The 22396-nt window shown below is 40.9% G+C and overlaps 1 pseudogene; it reads left to right on the forward strand.

Moving 5' to 3' along the window:
• Positions 1-715: 715 nt before the first annotated feature.
• Positions 716-19243, forward strand: LOC147027594 (uncharacterized; annotated as a pseudogene).
• The last annotated feature ends 3153 nt before the right edge of the window (positions 19244-22396 follow it).

The raw sequence follows: 22396 nt of genomic DNA on the forward strand, positions 1-22396 counted from the left end.
TGCCCACTGACGGTCCTCGGTCACGTAGCTGCCCACTGGCGGTCCTCGGTCGCGTAGCTGCCCACTGGCGGTCCTCGGTTGCGTAGCTGCCCACTGACGGTCCTCGGTTGCGTAGCTGCCCACTGACGGTCCTCGGTTGTGTAGCTGCACACTGAGTCCTCGGTTGTGTTGCTGCCCACAGAGTCCTCGGTAGTGTAGATGCCCACTGATGGTCCTCGGTTGCGTAGCTGCCCACTGATGGTCCTCAGTTGCGTAGCTGCCCACTGGCCGTCCTTGGTGGTGTTGCGATGGTGAGCAATGAGCTGCAGGAGGACATGGCAAGGGTGGCAGGCAAGGCAAAGAAGGCAATGGAGGGCAAACAAGGCAAGGCGAACCAAGTTGGCAGGTGACACTGGACGATCTCATGATGGTTTCGTTCTGTCGTGGGGGCAGAAACGTGCAGGGGCAGATCAGGTGGCAAGCTTCGGTCCTAACCTCAAATTAACGACCCCACGACTCCCCATAACTACACTCTCCACCCCCTTTAGTCCCTCCAACTTTGCTGTAACCTAACACTTGTCCCTTTAAACTCTGCTATCTAATCGATCCCTTACAGGTCTATTAATCCCACTTACTAACCTATTGTTACAGTTCTGCAAAACTAGCATTCTCCCAAGGCAATGGCACACAACATATAGTGGTTCCCAAGATAGTTATTTCATTTGTATTATGTGTAATGGGCTATGGGTCATATGTGTTGCATGGGCTTCAGGTAGGTCTTTCTTTCCATTCTTTCTCTATTTTACTTCGCAACACATAGGAGCTCTCTATCACGCAGGCATGCCAACCAGAGCAACTGGAAGTCATTCGTATACGCATGCCAAAATTCCTTCAGATCACACGCCATAATCCAACAAACATTTCAGCTCAGCCCTCACCACTCAAAACCGCAACTCTACAATAATTCGTATATCAACAAGACTCCTTCATAATAATTCCCACACCATCGAACCATAATCCAAGCTTATTTACATTCACCATTACCACCTTAACCACAACAAACAATCACAACCATGATGCTTGAAACCCACAAACCACCACGTCAGAACTCAATGCTACACTGCCGCTACATATGTCTCAACCACAGTCACCGCCACCGATGACCACCACTCCCTTTCAGACCAACAGGGAATGGGGGAGCGTGGTGTACCATTACTGGCACTCAGACTTGGAATGTTCAGGTATCCAACTTGGAGCATGTGGGTGCGCTGAATTCCATTCAACATCATATGGATATCCCAAGTGCTCTGCTTAATGACAGCCCTCATTGGGTGTCCTGCTCATGTTCGTGGCCAGTGAGTGCAACTGAATACCCTGCTGCTATGATAATCTCAGAGCTCAAGCGCATGGGGGAGCTCAGGGCGAGTGAGGCCATTTCCGCTGCCGAATCCTCGCCTGGGCAGAGCTAACACTGGGGTTATCATATGTACGCCAATGAAGGCACTGGAAAACACCCATCACTCCACCTGATATGCTCCCAAGCACAGCCATTCCCTGGGATACTCTCCAAAGCACCGCTCCCACCAAGGGATTGTAAAGTGCAGTGCATTCCGCACAATAGGTTCGCTCAGTTTTCTGGTAAGCATGATGTCCTTCTCGGTTCTTTGGCTCAGCTCCGCTCGGTTGGTTGGTTGGTGTGTTCCTGGTTGGTGGAGTGGAACGGAGTGGGATGGAGAGAAACGGAGCCCACAGAGCGGAGTGTGGGGCGGTGAGAAAAGTCAGGTGCCAGAACAAGCACAGTATTAGACAACCTGGACATTTACACGTGCAGACCTCTTTACACTTCACTTTAGGACTATCTTCTCACACGGTCTTTGCTTTATTTGCAACCTCCCTTGATCCACACATTTACACCCTCTTCTACGCACTTCACCTGCACATCACCGCACGCCTCACCACACCTCCCCCGATCATACACTGCACCCTCTCAGTTTTTCTCCCCCACCCCACCCTTTCCAACTCCTCAGCGACTGGGTTTGGGCAGGCTGTCGGCTTCGCCTGGCAATTCAGAGGTCGCAAACACCTCATACCTTTTCTTGTCTTCTTTGCTCATAACTTTCCTTGGGAGTGATTCTGATGGCGCCTGTCATGTTAATATAAGTTAAGATTGCACAAGATCAGGACATGTTAACTCTCGACTGTGTCCTCTTTAGTAAATAATTGCATTTATTTTGCCACACCACACCAATTCTTGCTTCCCCCTGCTGTAAAAATATTGCTGCAAATTAAAACCTTTGCTTATTGTTCCACGTACCTTTCTTCACCCTTGCTGTAAATAAACTTGTTTATTATTGTGAATGTACTCCTGTACGTCACATACTTTCCTCCATTAATCCAGCATAATCCGCACGTAGTGTTTGCTGGGAAGTTCTACCCCTCGTGATTTGCTATTGTTAGCCAGAGCACACTCACTGTACCGCTTGGTAGTAAGCAGGGTGTGCCATGAGGGCACGAAACACACTTGGTGCAGGCTTCCAAATTTAAGGTAACCACACAAAGTGGTGACACCCTGCCAGGATTGGCAGTACCAATCGACGTTCGTGGTTGCTTAACAACCCATCGACCTGCGGAGCTATCCGTGACTGGTGGCCTCAGGACCAGGAGTTCAGGATGAACTCAAGTGCTTTCCCTCGTGGCGAGCCTCCACCTCTGGGCCGTAACACTATCGTATCTCCCAAGAGGAAATCAACACACACATGCACAGTGACAAATAAATGAGGTGGCATGGCACCAAAAGGTTTGCCAACGGATTAGCCCGAGGATGGCTGTGCAAACCCCTATACTAAAATTTGGGACTCAGTGGGTCCACTCAAAGGAGGAGAAGCCCGACTCAAACTTAACATCACAAAACTCCATTTTTTCTTTTTAAATTACTTCCCCCCTGCAGTGGTTCTATGCAACCAATTTCCCGCCGTCCCGTGTGTTGGTGTTTAATCAAATTATGGTCGGGCCTCAATTGTTCTGCGCCATTGCACAATATCATGGCTGGGCAGTGTGATTCCACTTGCAGGTATGGCCACCTGCATAAACTTGCACTTGGTGTCCCCGGGCACTGGTTCCGTCTACCGAGCTTACCTGTACTCCATTCCGAAACGTCGGTAGAGCTCTCTCTGGCTTCTCCCCAGTGCCGTCACTACCATTTGATGCTCCAGGCCCATTCCCTGGGTCCCCAGGCCCATTAATTTGGCATGCCCCTCTGGGCTCATGGCCTACTCGTGGCCTACGGCGCCCAGCGCTCAGGGTGCCCTCTACAACAATCACTATTCTCAATGAACCACACTTCCAGCCCATCAAAACAGCATTGCAACTTTGCAAAACAACCAGTTTCAACCAACAGCATAAACGGCAGAACGACTTCCCAATCCAAAACATCTAAACCACCAAAATGACAGAGGATGAACCCTTGTCCACACAAGGAGGATCTTTTTAGCCTTGTATTTATCCGAAGACCTCCCTTGTGTGGACAATAGTTAAGTAAAGTACAGTACGGTAACAAGGAATAAGAATAACAGAAATCTTTGGGAAAACACCAGCCACGATCGAGTAAATGTGAAACACACGCTCGCATTGGGAAGGTTTTGACGCATTTAATTCAGCGTGTAAATTGGAAACCACACTCGAGGAAGCCGCGTTGGAGGAAGTTTTACTGTATTCCCAACCACCAGATCATAATTGTGAAGTTTCACATCAATCGATGAGGCGGTTCAAGAGAAATAATTTATTTAAGATTTTCGCTCAATCCAACATGGTTGCCAGACAATGTGACCGATCAATAATTATTCGTGAATACCATGGTATCCACAAGGATTGGGGAACATTTGTTTGAAGTTTCCCCTCAATCTGTCCAGCCATTCTGGAGAGGAAGATTTTTCAAGTTTTATGGTAAATCCAATATGGTTTCCAAACCATGTGACCTATGACATCATATGTGTGAATTTTTGTTCATCATCGGAAAGGCGGTCATACTTGTAAAGCTTCACCTCGATCTGTTCAGCTGTTTCAGAAAAGAATAATTTATAATAATTTATTTTTAAACAATATGGCTGCTGAACCAAGTGGATGATGACGTCATCAATTTTTTTTTTATTTCTGTGGACCAATATATCCCAAAATGACCTTCAAAAATTTTCATACCGATCCAATGTTGCATTCTATGTATGCAATTATGACATCATAACGAAGGCACCTATGACATCATTAAACCAGAGTTGGTGTCAAAGCCACCCAATGCTCGCCTGTTTATACATTTATCGTTTTTAAAAGACAAGTGTAATAATTAATATTTTTATAAAGCATTGCAGTGAAGTATAATTATAAAGCAATATATGTATTTGTATATTGTAATCAGTAACAAGAGCACAAGTGAGCACAATATACGCTCTAACAAGGTATATACAGAATTGTGCTACTATATGGAAAACAGCATCCTGGTTGCCATGGCAACCACTTTAGATGACGAACGTATGTCATGACACACCGTCTCCACAGTCTGTACCTATGTACCAAATATGAAACGTGAAAGTTGAAAACTTTGGGAGTTAGAGTGCGGACAGGAACGGATGGACAGACAGATAGACAGACGGACGGACGACCGGTATCACATAATACGCCCCGATATATATATATATATATATATATATATATATATATATATATATATATATATATATATATATATATATATATATATCACTTAAAACATGTAGAAATGCAAAAAAAAGAAATCGAAATTTTGTTGAAAAAAAAGTTGCAAATTTTTTTTTTTTCTCCACCAATTTTTTTTTGGGGGGAGGGGGGGTTGGAAATCACTTAAAACATGCAGAAATGCAAAAAAAAAACATTTTTCTCTAACAATTTTTTTTGGGGGGTGAATTTTTGGGGGGGTTGGAAATCACTTAAAACATGTATAAATGCAAAAAAAAAAATTTTCTCCAACAAATTTTTTTTGGGGGGGGGACCAAGTCCAAAATCTAATGGCATGATCCTTGGACCATACCGAACCCCCCCACCAAGTTTCGTCGAAATCCATCGAGGAGTTTTTCCGTAATACAAAAAATTTAACATTTTCACGCTCACGCCGGGGGTATCGCTATCGCTCTCTGTTCTTCGAACAGGCGAGCTAAAAATCACACTTATTCCCCATGAGTAAGTAGATGATAAATGGGGTTTCTGGGACGTCCATTCAAATGAATGGGGGAAAAGGGAAAAACTTTCTGACCCAAGCCCCAAAAGCTCAAAATAGAAGACTCATTTTCTCCCCACCTTTCTCCTTCCCTCCCATACAAGCAAATGTAAAATTGACTCATTTAATTTTCTTTTAACATTCATTTCCATCGAGTATATTCACTTTGTCTCTTCAAGCACGAAAGAAAGGGAAGTTCACTATCCCTCCTTCGGTTCTGTAAAATTGGGAAGTGCCATTAAGAGCACAGTCGTGCTGTGAAAATGAGGAAGTATTCTGTGCCCATGTCTCTCATGGTTTATCAGAACACTAACAAAACGACGTTTTTTTTTTATGTTTTTTTTTTTTTTGTACACCTTGTCGAGGCTCGCGTGAGAGCTAACACACAACGGACAGCAAGGGGGCATGAGACAAGAGGGCGGGAGTGGGAAGGACAAAACAGTGGGGAACAGAGACATTAGGAGATCTGTGTAAGGGAGAGGGATGGGGTGGGGAACATGGGGAGAACAAGATGGACATTACAGGTACTTTCAGGAAGGAAAGCAGGGAAGTTGAAGGAGGTGGGTTTGGATGGATTATCGGGGGAAGAAAAGATCGAGGATTTGGATTGGGGATGATAAGAGGTAGTGGTGAACAGCTGTTTTGAAGGCCTGGAGGGAAGAGTGGGATTGAACAGAGTGAGGGAGTCTATTCCAAAGGCGGGGAAAAAGAGGAATGAAAGAGTAAAGACGAGCAGTGATTCGTGATTTTGGTAGTTTTACCAGAAGGGGGTTGTTGGCGGACCTTGAGCGCCCTGTGGAAATATGATGGGGACAAATCGCAGAGAGAGCAGGGGGGGGGGCTCGGCTAGAGAGGAGAGAGTAGAAGACAGAAAGACCACCGACTAGCCTGCAGTGAGAGAGTGAGAGGCCCAAAGACAGCCTCATTGCGGGAGATACCAATGATAAGAAATGCCTTGGTTTCCACAGCGTGATGCCGAGAAACGTGGGAGACAGCAGCACCAGCCCAGAGGGGAGAGCAGTACTCCATCAGGCTGCAGACGAAAGCTTTGTAAGTGGTCAGGAGCTCATGTGGGCCGAGGAAGGACTTTGCACGATGGAGGATTCCCAGTCCGTGACTGGCTTTGGAGGCCAGGTTTGAAATGTGGCTTTCCCAGGAAAGGTGATGGCAGATAGTGAGACCCAGAAGCTTGAAAGAAAGGACTTCTTCCAGCGGATTGTTGAGAAAGTGGATGGTGGGGGGGGGGGGGGTTCTAAACGGTCCTTTCGGAGAGACATAGTGGGAGTGTGAGATTTGTCCGGATCGAAAGACATGTTCCACGTGTTGTACCAGTTTGTGATTTTACCCAGATCTGCAGTGAGTGAAGAAGCTGCTGCTTTGCCGGTCTGAGGGATGACCGATGGTACGTCAGAGGGTGGAGTCATCAGCAAAAAGAATAGAGGATTTTCCAGAGAGGCGGAAAGATCATTGATGTAAACAACAAAAAGAACAGGGCCCAGAACGCGACCTTGAGGAACTCCAGCCTGGACAGGAAGAGGGGATGAAAGAACTCCATTTAGGGCCACACGTTGACTTCGACAGGAGAGGAAGTCTGCGAGCCATGAGTGGAGATGGCTTTGGATACCATAGGAAGAGAGTTTGGTGAGCAGGGCAGGGTATGAGACTGTGCCAAAAGCACGTGATATATATGTCCAGGGATACGGCTCGGATTTCCTGTCTGGCATTGAGGACCTCCATCCATTGTTGGGAGAGCAAAAGCAGCATATCCAGGGTAGAGTGACCTGGTCTGAAACCAAATTGATGATCAGAAATCAAGCCATTGGAGAAGAGGAAGGATTTAATGTATGAAGCAATGATGGATTCCAGAACCTTGCTGATGATTGGGAGAAGGCTGATTGGTCTGTAGTTGCAGGCATCTGTTTTTGCACCTTTTTTTATGCAGGGCAGTAATGTTTGCTGATTTCCAAGCAGATGGCAGATGACCTTGAACAATGAGAGGGTGAATAGAACAGAGAGAGGGAGAGCAAGAGCAGAAGAGCATGTTTTTAGGACACGTGGGCTGATGCCGTCTGGACTGGTTGCAGAATCTGAGTCGAGGTTTGACAGCAAACTCTCCACCTTGTCAGGAGAAAAGGACACAGAGTCCAGGGACAGTTGGGTGTGACTGGGTAAGGTGGGTAGAGAAAGCGATTGGTTTTGGACACAAGATTTAGCTGCAAACACCGAGTTTAGGCATTCAGCCTTTTCATGAGCGGTATCAGCAGTGCGGTTATTTGAGGTAAGGGAAGGGGGTGGAGGGGGAACATACAACAGAAATAGATTTGATTGGATGCCACCAGGATTTTGAGGAGGGAGAGAGGTTTGAAAGTCTAGATTTGAGCTTTGAATGATGTTGTTTTCTGGCTCTCCTGAGGGTAGATACACACTTGTTCCGAGCTTTATGGAAGGAACTGAGATTACCCTCAGTTGGGTTTGCTTTCCATGAGGAAAAGGCAAGTTGTTTCAGGACAACTGCCTCACCACAAGCTTCAGTAAACCAAGGGCGGGAGGAAGGGTAGGACAACTGAAGACGAGAAGGGATAAATCTGTGCATGAGAGAGAGAGCAAGTTTCTTTGAAATAATTCCCAGGATGAGTTGATGTTGGAGAAAGTAGCGATGGGAGACCAGTCTCGAAGTTTGATGGCTGCTTGGAGACCCTGCCAGTTGGCCTGAGTGAAATGCCAGACTCCGCGGTGCTGAGGTGGTTCTCTTAGAACAGCCAGAGAGATTTCCACTTTGACAAGGACGTGGTCAGCAGAACCGATTGGAGTGGAGGAAGAGCAGCAGATATTTTCAGGGATTTGAGGAGGTTGAGTGAAGAGATGGAGGTGAGAGGGTAGTGGAAGGAGGCAGCTTTGTGGATGAGAGCGGGAGCAACTTTGAGAAGGATGAGTGAGGGGGGTGAATGGTGGGAGAAAGGTGAGGGGGGGGTTGAGAGAGGTGAGAGGGAGGCTTGGAGGGAGAAGAGTGGTATGGTTGCTTTGAGAGTGAGGGGTGAGAGGGAAGAGTTGGCACTGAAATTGGAAAAAAAAGAATGGTTGATGGAAAGCGAACATTCACAGCAAACTGGGTTTTTGTTTTTCGTTTTAGGTCAGAGATGCGATTAAACACGTTTCTTGATGGATGCAATAAAGGTGAAATCAGAGAATGGAGAGAATAAACGCTCGAACAGTTGGATTTTTTTCGGCAAAGTATGAAGGAGAGGTCAAATTGAGAGCAGTCTGTTGAAATAGTAGAAGAGTAGTGCATTATGATACAGTAAAGAATACCACATGTGTGAAAGAGGAAGACGAAGCATTATAAGATATCGTATTTATTATTATTATTATTATTGTTTGAGAGAGTTTTCATCAGATTAGGTCATGGAAGTGTTGTTGAAAAAATTGTGAGGTGAATGGTGAAATTGGATCGATAAACACATGGGGTCTAAACAGATCACGTGGTTATAGGAGAAGTACTTGGCTCTGGGAGGTGTATCGTCAAAAGTGAAATTATTTATTTTAAATAAGGATTGTGTAACATTTTGAAAAGGGAAGGTTGAAGTAAAATCGTGGAATTATGTAGTGAATTTGCACGGTAAATACAGTGTGAAGCTGCTGGTCGATGAAAAGTACCAGCAAGAGGAGAGAGACACGTGGTTTCAGGTGTCGAAATTGAAAGGATACAAGGAAGGTTATTATTTTTTGATGTATTTTTGAAGAACAGTTAAGATTCGGGAATGGAAGGTTGTAGATCTGAATAAATCATGAAGGTAATGGCGAGAGAGTTTGGATGAGATTCGCTCAGAAGAATAAAAACATTCGCCCAGAAGAATAAAGATGGTGTGCCGGCAGGAGGAAGAAGAAAAGGAGGATGAAGAAGAAGAAGAAGAAGAGGAAGAATCGAGACTTGTGAGTGTGCAAGGAGAAAGGTAGGTTTTTTAAAATTTAATTTAAGACAAGAAATAGTGTTTCGTTGGGATGGACGGGGGACGTTGGGAGAGTGGGGAAGATAGAAATTGAAGGTAATGGGGAGAAAACACAAATAAACACGATCGTACACCGAGGGGAACGATGGGTAGGCCTCAAGCACTCGGAAAGACAAGGTCGACGAAAACTCACAAAATAGCACGATTTTTGAAACAAAACCGAACTAGGAACACACAGTAACATGCAGGGAAGAAAATAAACAGTTAAACGACCGGAAACCTAACTTTCAGATCGTCAGCAGAGAGCCCTGAAGGAGACCTGCCAACGCTCCAAACCCGGAACCAGGAGTGACTTTAATTGATGTTCTTCCAGATATACTAAAAGCCCTTCCACTGAAGGAAATTGAAGAACTCATATTATTCACCATAATTGTTTTTATCCAATAGTTGTTATATTTTCCTTTATTCAATTTTACATGCTTGACATATTTCTCAGTATCTTTTACAAATGAAGAGATTGATCGCAACTTGTTTTTTGTGTCTTGATACATTGTATTTATGAAGTGAAAAAACTTGGAGGATAAAATGGTTTTGAGCACAGATTCACCTATAAATTAAATGGGATTTTCATCAAGAAAATTTTATTTCAAGCAAAGTTTTGTTCTATAAATATGGTGAATACAATGTACTGCGATGTTTGTAATCATGAATATAAATGTTATAAAAAACACCTTCAAACCAACAAACACGTATTCAATCTTTTCAGATAAATATCTCCACTTCACCAAGAAACAAAACATTGTGATAGATGTGATCATGATAATCTTTAAAAAAAATTATAATAAACACCTGCAATCACACAAACACAAGAAGAATGAAGAAAGGGAAGGTGCCACTAAATTCTCCATTGAAAACACTGATGGGGCATTTAAAGGACATATAAAAATAAGATTGTTTCGCTTTCAAGACCCTGGACCATCTTCACTCATTGAAGCTGTTGATATGGTTAAACAAAGTATTGAAACTATAATTAAAAACACATCAAGTGAAATGAAAACTTTAAAGTTTTATATGGGAGTAAAATTGAATATGGTAAGAGAAGGTGATGAAACTACTCCCTATATGAAGACACACCCTCACTTTATTTCATCATTTCAAGATTTTGTAAGATGTGATGTTTACGATGAACTCCAGAGACAAGAACAAGATGTTGATAGGACTGCAGTAGGTAGTGGATTTGCTTTTACAAAAACAATCTTTTCAGATATACACATCTTAAAATCAGATCATCTTCAAGCTTCTTCTTATATTGATTTACCAAAAGAGATAAAACTTAAGAAAGCAGTTGTTGATATTCAAAACAAAGATAATAAATGTTTTCTATGGTCTGTTCTTGTTCACTTACATCCTCCACATTGGAAACCTGAAAGGGTTAAACATTATAAGAAATACGAGAATACATTAAATGCTGAAGATTTAAAGTTTCCAATGTCATTGAGAGATATTCCTAAATTTAAAGAAAATGAATAATCTATCTGTTAATGTATATGAATTAACAGATACATCCAAAGTTCAGATATTAAAAATCTCAAGCAACTATAAAAATGATGAAACACACATTGACCTTTTCCACTGTACTTCAAAGGAAAAAATCACATAATGCTTTCATCAAAAATTTATCAAGATTAACCAAATCACAACTATATAAGAGAAAATGTAAAACATATCCTTGTAAGAGATGTCTCAACTCCTTTCACACAAAAGAACGATTAAATCAACATTCAAAATATTGTAGAAATCATGAATCAACCATAATCAATTTACCAAACGCAGGTTCAAACATATCATTCGAAGATTTTAGCAAATCTATAAAACATGCATTTGTGATATATGCTGATTTTGAAACTATCCTTCCTTGAAAAGATAGATTCTGTTTCTCCAAATCCAAATAAATCATACACAAATAAATATGAAATTCATACTCCTTGTGGTTTCTGTTATTATATCAAATCATCTGTTGGTGATGAATACAAGTTAGAACGTTATGGAGGCGAACATGCCTCAGAGGAGTTTGTAAGATGATTGGAAAAAGACTCCATAAGACTCAGAGAAATAATGGTTAAAACCAATTAACCAATGTCATTAACAAAGGGAGAGAAAAGGGAGTTTAGAAAGAACAGTATCTGCCATATTTGTGAGGAGAAAATTGAGGGAGAGGTCAAGGATGGGGATCACTGTCATCTTTCTGGTAAATAAAGAGGTCCAGCTCATTCCCATTGTTATCTTAATTACAAGCCCCCAAATTTTATTCCTGTCTTTCTTCACAACAATGCTCACTATGACACACATCTATTTATAAATGAACTATCAAAGACATCTGGAGATATTTCTACCATTCCTAACACAGATCAAAAATACATCTCATTCACAAAAAACAATTCATACATTCCCCACAACCCATATCAGATTTCTTGACACATACAAGTTTATGGGAGATTCATTATCTGAGTTAGCATCAAATATTAAAAACTTACCAAATCTTAAATCACATTTCTCAAATCAAGAAGAGATTGATCTCTGATGACAAAAGGGAATACATCCGTATGACTATATGGATTCATTTGAGAAGTTTAAAGAAACACAACTTCCTTCAAGGGAAAGTTTCTCTGGAAAGTTGAATAAAACTCATATTTCCGATAGAGATTACACACAAGCTAAAAAGGTTTGGGAGAAGTTTAATTTAAAGAATCTTGGAGAATATCATGATTTGTATCTTAAAACTGATGTATTGTTTTTGGCTGATGTGTTTGAAACTTTTAGAACAGTCTGTTATAATAAAAATTCTTATGGATTAGACCCTGCTCACTATTACACAGCCCCGGGTTTGGCTTGGTGCTATGTTAACGAGAGAGTTGGTGTCAAAGCCACCCAATGCTCGCCTGTTTATACATTTATCGTTTTTAAAAGACTAGTCTAATAATATTTTTTTATAAAGCATTGCAGTGAAGTCTGATCCAAATAATTTTAAAGCAATATATGTATTTGTATATTGTAATCAGTAAAAAATAGTGTGGGAGGTAACAACATTAGAAAGGAAATAACTTGCACCAAAAACTAACATTTTCATACTCACGCTGACGCTGACGCTCATGCCAGGGGTATCGATATAGCTCTCTGTTCTTCGAACAGGTGAGCTAAAAAGTAATATGTAGTGTTTTGACTTCACAAATATTGAGTCTCTGAAAAAGGTGCACCAACAAAATTCATTTCATTTGGACTTCATTGCATCCCAAGTACACATATTAAATGAATGGCAAGCGTCTCGTATAAACATGCGAGCATTGGGTGGCTTTGACACCATCTTCTGTTTAAATTTAAAAAAAAATTAAAATAATTTGTTAATTTCAACTTCACTACACCAATAGTATTCCCCAAAGGAACCTCCATGCCAAATTCAGCATCCTTGTACACATATTAAATGAATGGCAAGCTTCTAAATAACTGGCACCAAAAACTTTAACGTTGATGTGCTACAAAAAAATTAAGTTCAAAACAGGTCAAAAATTTAAAACATTTGAAATTATTTTTTAATTTCAATTTCACAACATCAATAATATACCCCAAAGGATCCTCCATGCCAAATATCAGCATCCAAGTACACATATTAAATGAATGGCAAGCTTCCAAATAACTTGCACCAAAAACTTTAACATTTTCACGCTCACGCTGACGCTGACACTGACGTTGACGCTGACGCTCACGCCTGGGGTATCGCTATAGCTCTTTGTTCTTCGAACAGGCGAGCTAAAAATGACAAAAGAGAATTTGGAATTAATCAGTGACAAAGATATGCTTTTAATGATAGAGAAGGCTAAGAGGGGAGGAATTGACGCTGACGCTGACACTCACGCCTGGGGTATCGCTATAGCTCTCTGTTCTTCGAACAGGCGAGCTAAAATGACAAAAGAGAATTTGGAATTAATCAGTGACAATATGCTTTTAATGATAGAGAAGGCTAAGAGAGGAGGAATATCTCAAGTATGTTCCAAGAGATATGCTAAAGCAAATAACAAATATCTTCCTGATTATAATAAGAATGAGGACAACTCTTACCTGATGTATTATGATGCTGACAATTTGTATGGTTGGGCTATGTCTCAATCTTTACCGAATGGAAAACTTAAATGGGTTCAAGAAAAACATAATGAAAAAGTTTTACAAGACATTGTTGTCTCCTCTCAAAAAGAAATGGATGAAGCTGAAGTTGGATGTTATTTTGAGGTTGATTTAAAATATCCAGAAGAACTTCATGACAAACATAAAGACCAACCCTATGCCCCTGATAAAGAAAGTCCAAGAAAAGAATGGTTCAGAAAATATCAACAGTCATCTTCTACTATCTACTATATAAATGGCAGTCCTTCTGTTTGTTTGTCTGTCTGTCTGTCTGTTTGTTTGTAACCAATAAGCTCTGAGACCAGTGAACCGATCTTGATGAAACTTTACACACATATAGACCTAACATTCAGCTCCAGGATGCGCAAGGTGGCTTTCCATAAAAATGAAAAAAATATATATTAAAAAAAAATTTTTTTCATTAAAAAAAAGGCTTTCGAATAGTGCGCCAGAGTATTAATCGTAACAAAAGGCTTCATGGTTAAAAACGCTAGGGTTTTTTGAAATACAAAATGTTCGTATTCGTTGACTTTTTAAACATACACATTCTCCTCCTGTTATTTGAATTCTTGAACTGCACGCGCACGGCAACAGCTAACTGCTGATAGATCTGCTCATGAAAGAGCCAGGCAAGCGGAGTCAGCTGCAGAGAGAGAGAGAGAGAGAGAGAGAGAGAGAGAGAGAGAGAGAGAGAGAGAGAGAGAGAGAGAGAGAGAGAGAGAGAGAGAGAGAGAGAGAGAGAGTCGTCTTACTGCTGATATATATGCTCATGAATGAGCCAGGCAAACAGAGTCGACTGCAGAGAGAGAGCGTCGCCAAACTGCAAATAGAGCGTCACACCGACGGGCGAGAGAAGCACAAAACTCACGTTCCAGCTTTCTCGGTCCGGGTTTTGGCAGGACATCAAGGACAGTTGCCACTGCTGCTGGAAACATTAAGTGGCTCAAGGCCGCCTTCAACTATGACCTCTCTGAGGATTACGTCAGCATAAAGCCTTCCTTCCATAAATCTGAGGAATAAAAGAAGCCTTCCTAATTTTCTCCATACAACTAATGCCTCAGTCTAACTCACGTGAGGAAAATAGGACAAATTTCCCGGGTATTATCGGGTACTTCAGCCAGTTTAATATAAAAGGTAAATCTACAGAAAAACTACTTACTACATTAAATGAGAAAGAAAGTTATGTTTTGCATCAAAGGAACTTGAGACAATATTTATCTGCTGGGTTGTGAGTGAGGAAAATTCATAGGATTTTGAAATTCAAGCAAAGTCATTGGTTAATTAAGTATACTGATTTTAATACAAAAAGGAGAACAGAAGCAAAAACAGATTTTTGAGAAGGACTTTTATAAATTAATGAATAATGCTGTGTTTGGAAAGACTATGGAAAATGTTAGGAATCGACAAAACATAAGACTTGCTTCATCTTGGAAACAGCCTTCAAAGTTAATTATTAGACCAAGTTTTGAACGAGTGGAGGTGTTTTCAGAGAACTTTTGTGCTATTCATTTGAAAAAAAAGAGAGTATTGAAATGGATAAACGTATTTTGAAAGGAACAACAATTCTTGACTTATCAAAGTCGTTCATTTGTGACTATTACTCTAATAATTTAAAATCAAAGTACAAGGATAATGTGTCATTGTTGTATATGGATAAAGATAGTTTTATATTGGAAATTAAAACAAGTGATTATCTGAGGATATGATTGATAATATTGATATATATATATCTATATATATATATATATATATATATATATATATATATATATATATATATATATATATATATATATATATATATATATATATATATATATATATATATGATACAAGTAATTATAAGTCAGGTGATGTGTTCTTTTCATCAAAGAATAAAAAGGTAATTGGTAAGTTTAAAGATGAATTGGGTGGGAAGGTCATGAGTGAATTCATAGGATTGAGATCAAAGTCTTATGCTTTCATGTATATCGATAATAATAACATTGAAAGGTGTGATAAGAAGCTAATATAAAGGGAATAAAGAAAAGTATAATCAAGGAAACAATAAACTTAAAACATGATAACAACTGTTAAACCTTAAAGAAGGAAGAGTACAGAAAAATGTATAGAATCAGAAGTTATAAACATCAATTATATACAGAAGAGATAAATAAGAAAGCATTAGGAGCTTTTGATGATAAAAGACATATTTTAGAGAATGGAATCAATCGTCTCCCTTATGGTTATAAGTATAAGTGTTAAGATATTGGGTTGGGAATTTTAACAGGCTACCGCCGTCTTTTCCTGATTTATAAATGATAGAACCAAGCAATAACCAAACCAAAGAGTGGAGATGAAATCAGCCTTGGTATTTAAATGGGAAACATAAAGAATGTGAGAAATATCAAATGTCTTATTGAAGAAATAACTGGGGTAAAAGTCGATAAAACAAATAAGCGGATAAATTTAATTCCACATAAGTTGGAGGATGTAAAGAAAAAAATATCCTTGAATAGACTGAAAACTTTGATGGTTATCAATAGTACAGGCATTTATTTTAGCAGAAATATTTGGTCAACCTCACACAAATTGCAACAAAAGCAAACTCAACAGATTTTGGTTCCGGAATATGTCCTCAGTGACAGAAAAAAGTCCTAAGGGTTCATCCAGGGGGAAAGTCCTGAAATCATGGAAATCCAATTTGGCCGCCACCTGGCTTCGGCGAAAATGTGAAAATTGTAAAGATTGATATTTTAAGATGTAAATATATGTTTTTCTGCATTCTAATTATTTCGAGTTATTGTCAGTATATTTTTATACAAGAATAATTATAAAAAAGTGAAATGTATTTAGGGTAAAATAAAAAATTATAGCTTTTTTTTCCAAAAATGTCAATATTTTTTCCGAAAAAATATTTGGACTTGAGAAACTTTGTTCATATAAGAACATATGTATCCCCAGGCATACATACTATATATTTCCAGATACAGGGACATTAGTACTATCCTCTGGTGAAATAATTAACACACAATATTAATTTTTATTGAATTTATTTCCATTTGCCAACCCCTACCCCCTTAATTTGAAATATGTGCACTTTGTGTTATGTGTATTCGGTCCAAGCAAAGGATAAACGCCTGGCTATAGCTAATACATTAATAGGATTAAGACAAGTTCTGATTTTAAATACCATAGCTATGTTTATTTGTTAATATAACATAGTCAGTTCAAACTTGAAAACAATTACACGAATCCTGCATTTTTATTTTCAGGCATGGAGGGACCTGAACGGTGTGCCATCTGCAAACAGGATGGAGGAGGCCCATCAGCTTCAACTCCAACAGAAAAGGGGTGTTCAGCCATCAACCAGGCCAGCAGCGCAAGGAAAGACAGCATTCACACTGTACCTGGGGAAAGGGTGCACAAAGACTGCCAGCGTATATACTGCAACCCACATCAGATAGCCAAGGATACCAGGAAAGAAGAGTCAAAGGTCAGTTCAAGCAGTGATAGACATGTACTTAGGTCATCTGAGGAGGGGTTCTCTTTCAACACTGATTGCCTTTTCTGTGGTAGACCAGCCAAGTTTGGGAGGAAGCGGAAAACGCAGGATGTGCTTCAAGTGAAGACAATTGAATTGAACGACACGCTCCTGGCAATATGCCGATGTTTGGTCAGATGCTGTGAAGGCACGGATTCTGCATGTGCATGACTTGGACGCAGCAGATGCAGTTTACCACCACGTCTGAGGAACATTGCACACCAGGATCGCGTCGCATCCAGGAACAGAGGAAGTTCATGCACACCCCACCGTCAACGTCGATACAGCACATGCTGTAGGAGCCAAAATATTGAAATCTATAGATAGGAAAACACCTGCCGAGTACACATTTAAGAGGAAAGACCAAGTTGTCACCCTCGGCATGAAGTCATCTGTCAAGATTGATGGAAAGCAAGTCCAGGTTGACCCACAACTCCTCTTCCAGAGACTGATCACTGTTGCACAGACAGCAGAAGAACTGGAGTCGGCCTTCAAATATGAACTGTGCAGCTATCCACCAGCCCTCTTTGATTCCTCTCTTCAGCTCCGAGAAGCACACAAGCCAGTATTTGCTGATGCCATCTGGGATCTTCTTGGATCCGATGTCCCAGCCGATATCCCCAATGATGGGCAACAGTATGTTTTGGATGGCGGTGTACTTGTTCAACGCATTCCATGGTCTCGTGGATCTACATACAGAGACATATGCCACCAGTACAGTGATTATGTAATGAAGAAGTACGGAGATGCCATCGTCGTGTTTGATGGTTATGAGAGTACCAACACGAAGGACATGACACACCAGAGATGGTCTAAAGGGAATGCTGGCACTACTGTGACAATTACAGCTGACATACGTCTCACAATGAAGAAGGAACAGTTTCTTGCCAATCGGCAGAATAAACAGCGATTCATTTTTATGTTGAGTGCTGAGCTTCAGAAGAAGAACTGTGAGACACACCATGCCTCAGGGGATGCTGATCTCCTGATTGTACTGAAGGCCGTGCAGTCTGCTACTGTCACCAACACTGTGTTAGTTGGTGATGACACAGACCTCCTCGTCCTCCTATGCTACCATGCAAGCTTAGAATCCCATGACCTCTACTTTTGTCCCGAGCCAAAGAAGAACACAAAAAAGCCTCGCATCTGGAACATCAAGGCTACAAAGAAAATGATTGGTACAGACATATGCAAGCACATTCTGTTTCTACATGCAGTTCTTGGGTGCGACACGACATTTCGTCTTCATGGGATTGGAAAGGGAGCTTGCCTCAAAAAGTTCAAAGCAAACAACACATTCCGTGAGCAGGCCAAGGTTTTTGATACATATCCAGCTTCCGTATGTGATGTGTCACTTGCACGAGAAAAAACATTGGTGATAATTATCTACAACGGAAAGTCAAATGACACCCTGGACACCCTCCAGTATCAGCGGTACTGGGACAAGGTGGCTTCGAGCTCCTCTCACGTGCAACCACAGACGTTACCACCATCAGAAGCAGCAAGGTATCACAGCCTGCGTGTGTATCTGTAAGTCCAAGAATGGAAGGGATGTGCAGATGAACTTCTTCTGACAGACTGGGGTTGGCAGAAGTGTGACGAGGGTTTTGTGCCACTTCAGACATCAACAGCTCCAGCTCCTGAAAAGATGTTACGTGTCATTAGCTGCAACTGCCAGGCTGAATGTAGCACCATGAGATGCACATGCAAGAAGCACAACATTGAGTGCACTCCAGCTTGTGGAAACTGCAGGGGCTCTGGCTGAACAAACACTCCATGTGACAATGATGAGGATGATGAGGATGATGACGACATTGTCGAGTTCTAACTTTAATACGCTTGATTTTTCTCAACATGTATCGTAAGTTTATAATGGATGTAGTTTTTGAGTTTAATGCGAATTTTCATTTTCATTTCAAAACCTTGGCCAGGCAGATGTGATTGCCCCGAGTGGAATTGTGAATTTTGTCATGTTTCAATGATTTACATCATTATATTGTATTGCCATAGACTTGATTTCATCTTGTGTCTTCAACGTTTCTTTTTTATTTTTGTCCAGGAGCCAAAATCAGTATCAGGTAAATATATATTTTTTCGGGACAAAATATTGACATTTTTGGACAAAAAAAGCTATAATTTTTTATTTTACCCTCAATACATTTCACTTTTTTATAATTATTCTTGTATATCAATATACTGACCATAACTAGAAACAATTAGAATGCAGAAAAACATATATTTACATCTTAAAATATCAATCTTTACAATTTTCTCATTTTCCCCGAAGCCGGGTGGTGGCCATATTGGATTTCCATGATTTCAGGACTTTCCCCCCCGGAGGAACCCTGAGGACTTTTTATCTGTCACTGAGGACATATCCAGGAATCAAAATCTGTTGAGTTTGCTTTTGTTGCAATTTGTGTGAGGTCATCGACATTTTGCCTGTTCTACAATTGAACAATGGAAAAACAATTTACTACAATCTCAAAATGATATGTGGCTCAGGAGCATAAACTCCTATAGAGAAGGACTGGAACCTCACAATCTCGGGGTTTGTAACTTGAGTCTGAAGGATTAACTTGAGTCCGGGGCTAAAATGACTTCTCGAAGGGCGAGAGACACGATCTCAGGATCCATGTCAGGGGTTTTTGAGGACGGCGAGTCCAATCGCGTCATTTTCAACACCACCTGAGGTCATCTTCAAGGTCAAAGGGTCATATTTCAAGGTCAAATTACTGAATTTTGGTATTTTTTGCCCGTTTTTGTGTCTAACTCATAGAGGAAAACTTTTGTAAAGTCTATGAGAAAACATGACATTGTGCACCTACTGCACCTACTTACTGATTTCTATCATCGTTAACTAATGTATGTTTTGTTTGTTTCTCTTTCAGAAATTGTCCAGCTGGTGATCTCACAGGATCTTTGCGTTGTTTCCTGCTTTGGTGACAATATGCCCGGTCGTTACAGCTGCTTTGGTTGTAGAGGAAACTATGATGGGACGCCTTATGTAAAGGTCATATCCTTCCCAAAAGATCCTGAGGAGAGGGAGAGATGGATATTGGCAATGCCAAATGAGAAAGAAAGCTTGAGGTGCTTAAAGGAGATATATATTTGAGAGACACATTTCAGTTGTGATTGGGTGTCAGTCAGGGGTGGCAAACGACCCAAAGAACCCCCATCAATATTTCCTGGAGTACCGAAATCAGCTTTGAAGCAGGTGACCTCAGCCCCACGCCCAACATCATCTTCTACGTCAGAATCAAGAGCTAAGAAGATGCAGGCAGCTCAAAATGCAGCAGCGGGTGATGAACATGAAATGCTTGCTTCACATGCTATGGTTGTTGAAGTTGCCTGCCATTTCGGTGGTCCACGCTATATTCGACGCATTTTGCCCTGCAAAAAACTAACTGCCGATCAGCTGAAGGAACTCCTTATCGAAGCTGCATCAGCTGTCGTTGGTGCTGGTGGTACTGTGATTTCTTTGATATGTGACAATTGCAATCCCATCCGCAGTGTTTATTCAAAACTTGGAGGACCAGGAAGTTGCCAAGTGCCGTCAATTCAAAAGCAATCTGTGTTCTTAGTGTACGACTACGTGCACATCTTGAAAAATGTTTGCAACAACTGGATTACTGTTGATGGCAAGACACTCATTTGTCGTAGATGGTAATGAGTACAAAGCTTACTGGAGTGATATTCAGAAGGTTTATGAGATCGACCGGGCTACTCCTATTCGCTAAACCAAGCAAACGCACACCGCTGTTTTCCCCAAGCCCCTTCAACGCCAGAGCGTACCATTGGTATGCCAAGTGTTAATGACAAGACTGTCGCTGCTTTAAAGACCTTCAAGGATTCACTGGGCATCAGCGAAGGCACAATCATCCTCACCCAGATAATGAGCGAGTGGTTGAAGATGATGAACGTGAAAGACCATTTCTCAGCTATCCATCTGTGCGACAAATCCAGACAGCCTTGGACAGCAGACTGTACAAGTTTCACTAGACTGGAGCAGGCCTGCCAAATTATATCTACCTGCGCATGGCAAGGAGGTGGTGGTCGTAAGCTGAAGCTAACTCAGCAAACTGCTGAAGCTTTCACTGTGTCCACATGTAATAATGTGGATGCTGCCAAATTGCTTCTGGCAGAGAAAGACTGACTCCGTTCTTCCTGCTAAATTTGCAGATGAAGCCTTGGAAAAGTTTTTCGGCCAAGCCAGGCAAAGAAGCGGTGGAAACTTCTACATTGACGTAGTTGACATTATGGCTGCAGCTAAAATTGTAAATTTGCAAACACTCATTAAGCATGACATTATGCCCGAATGTAGTTCTCGTGTGATTGATTGTGACAAGAACTGTACAACTTCCATAAATACAGGTGAGCGAAGTGATCTCATTGACGAGATTACTCCTCAAGACACTCAGGATCTCTTGGGGTCTGACGATGCCCTTAAGCATAAAGTAGTTTATTTGGCCGGACACCTTGTTCATAAATATGGCGATAGCACCAGTATGGAGGAGATCATTGATGATGAAGATGGTCACGAGGTGTTATCTGCGTTTCTAGATAATTTGAATAGAGGTGGATTGAGTGTGCCGACTATGTCAACCGTTTTTTTGTACATAATGCCTATAATTTGTATGACAAGACTAAAATGCGCTGCCGATTTCATTTTGCTGAGCTGTTATCCTCTGTAGATGCTCCTTTAGCTAGTAGTAATGCTGCATGTACTACTTTTGCTAACATTCTATTGAAAACTCATGTCCTCAATGTAAGTGACAAAGAAAAAGCTTTGGGATGCCTCAGGAGGAAAGAAAAGCTCTCCAACTAGTGATAGACATAGACATAGTTGTAATCGGCATAGTGTTGTGACATGCATCTAGTGTTTATGTAATACGATATATGACAATAAATATCAAAGTTTGACAGCTCTACACACTTGCATCTTATTACAATCAGCCATCTCTCACCGTTTATGAGTTAGACACAAAAACGGGCAAAAAATACCAAAATGCAGCAATTTGACCTTGAAATATGACCTTTTGACCTTGAAGATGACCTCTGGTGGTGTTGAAAATGACACTATTGAACTCGCCGTCCTCAAAAACCCCTATATGGATCCCGAGATCGTGTCTCCAGCCCTTCCAGAAGTCATTTTTGCCCCGGACTCAAGTTAATCCTTCAGACTCAAGTTGCAAACCCCGAGCATGGGAGGTTCCAGTCCTTCTCTACAGGAGTCTATGCTCAGGAGGTGGTCAAATAAGAGCATTGAGAGAAGTTTATCATTTCATTTCTGCTCAACAAAGACACTAATACCAAGAACCAAGTTCCAAGTTATTCTTTGTGAATACACTCAATGGAAATGAATGTTATAATAAAATTAAGTTATTTCCTAAAGTAGAACATGGGCAAATATTCGTTGTTTCGCTCTGAGTGGAATGAAAATATGAAAGGGAAGAAGTGCTTTTATCAGTTCATCTCAATCTTTCATTGTCTCAATTTTACATTTGCTTGAATGAGAGGGAAGGGTAT

This window comes from Eptatretus burgeri, chromosome 4 (assembly GCF_056783735.1).
Source record: "Eptatretus burgeri isolate ZD-2024b chromosome 4, Ebu_testis_v1, whole genome shotgun sequence".
Taxonomy (NCBI): domain Eukaryota; kingdom Metazoa; phylum Chordata; class Myxini; order Myxiniformes; family Myxinidae; genus Eptatretus; species Eptatretus burgeri.